Source organism: Eucalyptus grandis, chromosome 3 (assembly GCF_016545825.1).
Source record: "Eucalyptus grandis isolate ANBG69807.140 chromosome 3, ASM1654582v1, whole genome shotgun sequence".
NCBI lineage: Eukaryota > Viridiplantae > Streptophyta > Magnoliopsida > Myrtales > Myrtaceae > Eucalyptus > Eucalyptus grandis.
This window is the reverse complement of record NC_052614.1, coordinates 30,160,186-30,167,881: the sequence shown is the minus strand read 5'-3', so window position 1 is coordinate 30,167,881 and position 7,696 is coordinate 30,160,186. Positions and strand designations below refer to the sequence as shown.

The 7,696-nt window shown below is 44.3% G+C and overlaps 1 pseudogene; it reads right to left on the bottom strand.

Annotated features, from left to right (window-relative positions):
* Positions 1-642: 642 nt before the first annotated feature.
* LOC104430883 lies at positions 643-2,331 on the bottom strand (annotated as a pseudogene).
* Positions 2,332-7,696: the final 5,365 nt, after the last annotated feature.

Sequence of the window (7,696 nt, the reverse complement as noted above, 5' to 3'; positions counted from 1 at the left end):
GATGCTTCGTTCTTCGAGGTAAGTTCCGCATCATTTAATTGCTTTCTTGGGTGTTAAATTGGTGGTTTGCGCACCTGCATGAACACCTCACATGTTAGGAAATAGATTTAAAATCAATCAAAATTGCTTGCTAAACATTTTTCAAAATAAAAAGAAAGGTACGGCGTTAGAGAAATCTAACGTAACCAAGTCCTCGTACCCTTCGTCTCTTGTTCGTAGGAGTAAAGTAAATCTCCCGTTACTTTACTAGGGTTTCTAATCGACCCACCAAAAATATATTAGTGGCGACTCCTAGTTAAAATCTAGTTTGCATGTTAGTAATTTAAATCTAAGTCGCGAATTGGTATGGGTTTGGGAGAGCTCGAGTTAAGTCCAGCTAACAATCCACTGAGATTAACCCTATGTGGTTCACCCCAAAAATTTTGGTTGCGACATTTATTTTTTTCTTCCTTTTGGTCGGTAGCTCGCGTTGGCTAGGCAAGCTTAAGCTTGCCTAGATCTGGCGAGGCTCGGCCTCGTCGGCCGACGGGAGGTCAGCCTCGCCTTGGTTGGGCGAGCTTGAGCTCGCCCAAATCCGGCGAGGATCGGCCTCGCCGAATCTGGGGGAGCTCGAGATGTATGCCCGGGGTAATCAAATCCCATTATTATTTGTCTAGTTACTAGAATTTTTTCTGGGGTTTCCCCTCCATAGATATTATCCCGGGCCTATCGCAGCTCAGCCTTTGACAACCTGCAGAGTTTTTTTTTTTTTTTAAAACCATACAAAGAAGAGAAAAAGACCAAAAAAAAAAAAGAAAAACAAACGATGGAAAAGGCAAAAGCTCAAGCGATGCTCCATGACTGTATTAACTCAGCCAACGCGACTTGAGCCGACCCGCCAGGACTCAGTGCTGCCTGCGTTTCTTTCTTGAGATGCTGCAGCCGCTCCCTGATGGCCTCGCCCTCCGGCCCCATCAGCCCTCGGACCCGCCGCTCCACCTCCGCCGCGCTCACCGACCGCTCCTCCCCCGCCGCCTCCTCCATCGGCAGCGCGACCCTCATCGCCTTCACCATGAACACCCGGTTCTGCCGCTGCTCCGCGTAGAGCGGCCACGCGATCATCGGCACCCCGCGCACACGGCCTCGAGCACCGAGTTCCACCCGCAGTGGGTCACGAACCCGCCCGTCGCGCCGTGGTTCAGCACCGCCACCTGCGGGGCCCACGACTTCACGACGAACCCCCTCCCCGCGGTCCGCTCTAGAAACCCCTCCGGGAGCAGCGCGCCCAGGTCCGGCTCCGCCGTGGAGACGGCCTTGTGGCCGTTGCCGGTGGCCGGGCTCCGGACCACCCATAGGAACCGGTGGCCGCTCCTCTCGAGCCCCGTCGCTATCTCCTTCAGCTGCTCGGCGGAGAACACCCCGAGGCTCCCGAAGCTCAGGAACACGACGCTTCCTCTCGGCTGCGAGTCCAACCATGTCAAGCACTCCGGCTTGTCGTTACCTGGGCCGCCGCCACTCTCCGCTTTTCCGCCATCCCCGCTCGAGACCAGGGGCCCGATGCAGTAAAGCGGAGGGGTCGGCCCGTCGGGCACGCATTTGCCGTCCCGGATGGCTTTCACGGCTTCCTCCTCCAGCTTCTCCAACGTGTTCACTATAATCCCGGACGCCATCAGCATGTTCGTCGCGCTCTCCAGCAAGAGCTCGTAGGCCCGGTCGTTGCGGTCTTGCGCCAGTCCACCGATGTCGGAAGGCAGCAGCGGCGGCGCGCCGGGGAAGCGGAGGACGGTGTCGGTGGCGAGGTCCTTCAAGCTTTTGGTGGTGGTCCTATGGAGGACGGGCAAGCCGAGGAAGGCGGTCAAGCCGCATCCCGACGAGCTGAAGAAGTAGTAGCAGGGGATGCCGAGGCCGCGCGCGACCGACAGGGCGTTGGTGCAGAAGAAGTCGATGACGAGGGCCCGGACGCGGTGGGTCTCGGAGATGGAGACGAGGGCGCGGTGGACGTTGGGGTTGTTAAGGCGGAGGAGCTCGAAGGCGAGGGTCTCGAGGTGCTGGGAGGTGGAGTAGTCGGGAGGGAGGGAGGTGGGGGCAGGTGGTGGAAGGTGATGGAAGGGTGGGCGGCGGAGACGGCGGCGATGTAGGAGGAGACGGAGCCGCCTTCGTAGGCTTGGCTGGGGAGGAGGACGTGGATGGAGAGGGAAGGTTGGCGGGCGAGGAGAAGCTTGCCCAGCTCCACCATGGGGGTGAGGTGGCCGATGGCCGGTGCAGAATACAGAACCACCGCCTGCTCCTCCATGATGGGTGGCTCTGGGGATCGGCGTATTGGGAAAATCTTGAGAGAAATGAGCTCTTTTAGTCAAGCGTAAGCAGATGCACTTACATGTAGAAAAAGCGGATGCATTTATAGTTGAATTTAGGTCCCCGGTCAAACCTATTTCTTGTGTGTCTTTCTAAAAACTAAATTATTGAGCCTTAACACTTATAAAGTATAACTAACAAAAATACTGATGTAACATTTTTGTTATTTTTATTTAAATCTTTACTTAAATTATATTAAATAACTAAAAAAATCTAAAATGTTATTAAAGAAACCAAACTAAAAGAAAAAAAAAAAAAGAGAATGGCAGGCCGATGGCGCTTCCATTGGCCATTGTCAGAAGGGCCAACGACCCTAGCTATGGCCGAGGGCCAACGACCCTATCTATGGCCATTGTCAGAAGGGCCAACAACCCTAGCTAGGCTCGGTTGAGGGTGCGGTGATGCATATTCTACCATCACTTGCCTAGAGCAAGGTCTTGCAGGCCCAAGTGAGGCCTCATTGGCCTTCGCCTAGGATCCGCGAGGCTCGTCTAGATTTGGCAATCCTCCCTAGCCCCGAGAGAGCACTAGTGTTGCCCTCACTCGAGCTTGGCTAGCCCTTACCAAGAGAGGGGGCTCTCTGTTTTTTTCCTCCTCTCTGTCAATTCCATACCCTCGAGGTAGAGAACGCACTTTCACAACAGAAGAAAAACAGACGAGAGAGTCCAAAAAGGTGAAAAGGGAAGCAAAGAAGGATCATTTTCTTTGGGCCAGTGTTTCCTGTACAACGACTGGTGTGCTGGTGTCGAGCACTTTCTTTGCGCCCTCGTGCTTGCAGCCTCTTTCCCACACCGCCACCGAGATCTTGCTAGCGCTCTTCCCGGCGGCGACGATTTTTCTTGCAGGTTTTTGGCGGTTCCCGAGGAAGCGGCTCAGCGTCGTCGTCGTGCAGCAACCCAGACCAGTCTTCACCGCGCTCAGTCCCATCGCACGCAGCCGTCGGCGGATCTTGCTGTCCTGGACCCTTCTGATCGTCCCAGATCTCGGCCACCTCGCGGTCAAGCTGCTTACACCCCAACGCGAAGCATACGCAAGATGACAAGACAAATTCGCTGTCTCTCGTCGCGAGTCCCTGTCACAATCTGCCGTCTAAGGAACTCATGCGCTTGACAATCCCTATTGGACTCGTGCAAGAACACATAAAAAGAAGAATTTTGGCACGGTGAACATGTGATTGGAGGAGTATCCAGTGGAGTTGGAATTGTTTCCTTTTCTTTGTCAAAGAAAGCAAAGAAAATCAAGTGAAAGACCAAGGGGATTATTTGGGACGTCAAGGGCTGGAATTTGGCAGCACGCTAGTGGGTAGCCCGAGCTTAGGGAGGAAAAGGCAAAAGTTGACTTCAGCTGCCACCAATTCAAGCTGCCGTCCCTGCGGCGCCTTCGACGGCTTGAAGTTACAACTTACCAGCAAAGCCACCTCATTGTTCCTTAAATTCTCGATGTTAGTTTCTTGAGGTTTCTAGGCGAGCGACTAACGAGTAATTGGTGGTCCTCGCCTGTCCCAAATCAATTCTGACGTTGTCTGGCACCTCCTCTCCTCCTAGCCTCACCGCTACACGCTAACGACCCACGGGCACCTCGTTGACCCACCGCCCGGCACATCCACCACCGTGAATCATCCACCATTAGCCATCGCTGGTCCCATCATCCGACGAGTCAAAATTCGGAAACGATATTACGAAATAAGTAAAGATATTATCCAAATTTAATTTGGTATTTTCTTACTTAATTTATTAATATTGCGATTAAATTCAAATTTTGAATGATGCATCTTATCCAAAATTTTCCCAAAAAACTTTTTAAATTAGGGACTATTCCCTAATTTCATAACGCATGTATAATTGACAATCCGAGTTCACACTCAAAATACGATTAGCAATCACATGAAAAAATACCAATCCGATTTCACGCTTGAAATACGATTCGTTATTTTGTTAAAAATTGGTCAATCTGATCTCATGCGCGAGTAATTCGTCAATCTATATCAATCATATCTTGCCTGATTTTGCTGTCGTGTCGTTTGAATCGATTTTGTTTCCGTAAAAAGAAAAAAAAATCTGAGTTAGATTAGGTTTGTTTTAGAATATTCATCGTCTTAAGGTTATCTTGCATATTTAGAATAAGGATTTTATTTCGATTTTTTTAAAAATAAAAATCCAAAAAAATGCAGTCATTTAGGATGTTAGTTTTTTAAAATTTAAATTGCACGTTTAATTATGTGTCGATTTTTAATTTCGAATTTCATAAAAAAAAATAAAAAATTAGAATTAGGGCATTTTTTGCACGTCATTGTATGTTATGATAAGATTGCGTGTTTTTTTTTTCTTTAATGATAGGTTTAGATAATTTCTCCTAGATAGATTGCATTTTAGGATTACTTGGTTAAGATAATGTTCTAGTTTAAATTATGATTTGGATTGACCTAATTCCTAATACAAATTGGATGACATCTCAACCTACATACATAATTTTCGCATTTTTCTTAAATTCGAATTTCATGGAAAATACAAAAAAAAAATTGTCTTTGAATAAATCAATTTAATTCTTTAGGATAGACTGCATGCTTATATTTTATTTACATCATATAGTTTATGTCATATTGCCATGTCATATCATTTCATGCTAGATTAGTAACATGCATTGCATAAAGCATGATTCTCATTAAATAAGTAAAAACAAAAAAAAAATTGTGTGTTAATTAAAAATCATATCTATAACTGTCGATGTGAATTCTAATCTAACATTACAGATGCTTTCGTTGCCATGAGATAAGTCTTGCAATTTATTCACCGTTTTATCTAGGTGTTAAATTGGTGGTTTATGCACCTTCATAATCGCCTCACATGTTAGGGAAGTGAATTAAAATTAATTCAAGTTGCCTGCAAAACATTTTTTTTCGAAATAAAAGAGAAATGTACAAAAATGGCGTTAGAGAAATTTAGCGTAATCAAGTCTCCGAACTCACAATCTCTAGTTCATAGGAGTAAAGTAAATCTCATGTTATTTTACTTGGGTTTCTAATCGACCCACAAAAAATAGATTAATGACGACTCCTGATTAAAAAATTAATTGCATGTTAAGAACTTGAATCTAAGTCGTGAGTTGGTATGGACTTGAAAGAGCCCGAGCTAAGTTTAGGCTTAGAAATCCATTAGCCAAACCCTAGGTGGTGCACCTGAAATTTTGGTCACGACACAAGTGATTTGAATGAGTAGTGAAACAAAAGATATGACATGCGATTTGTGTGAACATTTAAACAAGTGAGTCATATTTAACATCCAATGAAAGCATGCTACATCAATTAGCATAACTTATGGACACATATCTAAATTAACTTAGTATTGTCCTCTAGTATTCTTTGTAATACATTATTCTTTAATATTCAGTTCGCAAATAAGTCCTAAGAACATGAATACAAAGCATTTTGAACATTATAAATTTTTCTTTAATCATCAAATTACGAGATATGGTGGGATGAACAGAGTTTATGTAAATACGCTCTTTTGGCTTGTTCGAAGATTTTTCACAGAAAAATTAAATGCTAACAGTTTGTTGGGCCTGTCTTTTCTAATGTGTGGATAGCATTGCAGTCCAATGTTTCATTATGTCAAGCAGACTCCTCGATTTGACCAATCACCAACAATTGAGGCAGTGCCACTTGAACCTCACTAACGGAATGGAATGGCCAAAGGCACAAAATAATCGGAGCTCATTAAGTCCTTAAACTCTTCCATTTGAACTTTAAGATGTAAGATTTCGGAAGTATTTTCAAGAAAATATTACACCTAGGAACTAGGGGGACCTTGGGGGGTGAAGGTTGACACTCCATCATTTCTTGGGAAATTTCTATTGTTGGGTAGTTAGGTATAGTAATTTTCTGCGTTTGAAATGACAAGATGCAGTCCTAAAATGGCTCCTATGCAGTCCTAAAATGGCTCCTATTAGGTTCACCTATGCCTCACATAATGTCTTTTAAATGACTTGCTGACCCATTAATAACCCCGATTGTCTTTCACATGGCTGTGTCCTCGATTTGACCAAACACCACCGACCGAGGCAAATATCCTTGAACCTCACCAACGGAATGGAATGGCCAAGAGCACAAAAAGACAGAGAGAAAGAAAGAATACTTCACAGTGACGCAAACCGTGGTTCAACCAGTCATTCCCATACATACACCAGCCCGCGACGATCTTTCTTTCCCGTTGAAAGTTAGATTGGCTTTCCACTAGGGTTCGCAGTCTTATTTTGGCAAGTTAAGCATAGGCCTTGACACATCCGGGTTGACCACGGAAAAATGATATGTTAATTTGAGTCTTAAAGTCAAAGTCTAGATTACTAGAGAGGTTGAGAGTTCGATTTCCCATCTTCTCGAGAGGTCGGGGTGGGGACGCATGCGTGAGGGAGTAGAGTTTCGTAACTTGCACGTGGCACATAACGCACATAGTAATTTGTAATATAGATATACGATTGGATTAGACCAAAAAAAAAAAGAAAATCACTAGGAATGGGTACTAAATATGTGTTGGGTGCTATGCCTCAACGGTAGAATTGAGTTGAGCCAATTTGACATAGTCGAATACTTGAGTGTAACTCAATTCAGATATTTAGACCCTGATATAGGAAGTCTGCTTGAGCTCGATTTTTTTGGCTTGAGGTCGCTTGGATCGGTCTTCAATAAGCTCAATTTCAACTTGACTCTCCGCTCAATTAGTCGATATGTCATATAGGAAATCAAACTTTGTTCACCCCCGTGCTCAGATTCTAGTTTCTCTACCCCTCAACCAGGCTTGTTTTCCAACCAAAAAAGAAAAGAAAAGAAAAGAGAACTAGGCTAATCAATTGCTTGAGTCTTGTAAGTATTTTCAGCATTAGCTTGACCAGATTTTAAGTACTCAAAACTATTCAAGCTCAACTCAACTTCGACAAAGGTCGAGCTAATTTCTAGTAATCTTTGAAGTGAACTACTAGTCAAACTCGAGTAGCTTATGGGTAGCTTGACTCGCTTACACCCTAACATAATTTACAGACATAACTCTGCTTTTTAACTGCAAACTCAATAACATAATTTTAGTAATTAACGAATATCTTTACAAATAAATTAAATAAATTTATAATTAACATTATTTTATACATGAAACCCACATAAGCTAACTGATCAAATAAGGGCTAGAATGATTTATAACTATTAATTAGGTGCGAAAATGCTACTTTAAAAAAAAAAATATCAAGAATGCACGAACTCCATGTCTGAAAAATGTGGAAATCACAACAATAATTGACTGATATTCCGTGCATATACTATTTTGCTTGGATGAAAGACCTTCTATCACCTTTTCTACCCATCAAATACAAACTTACA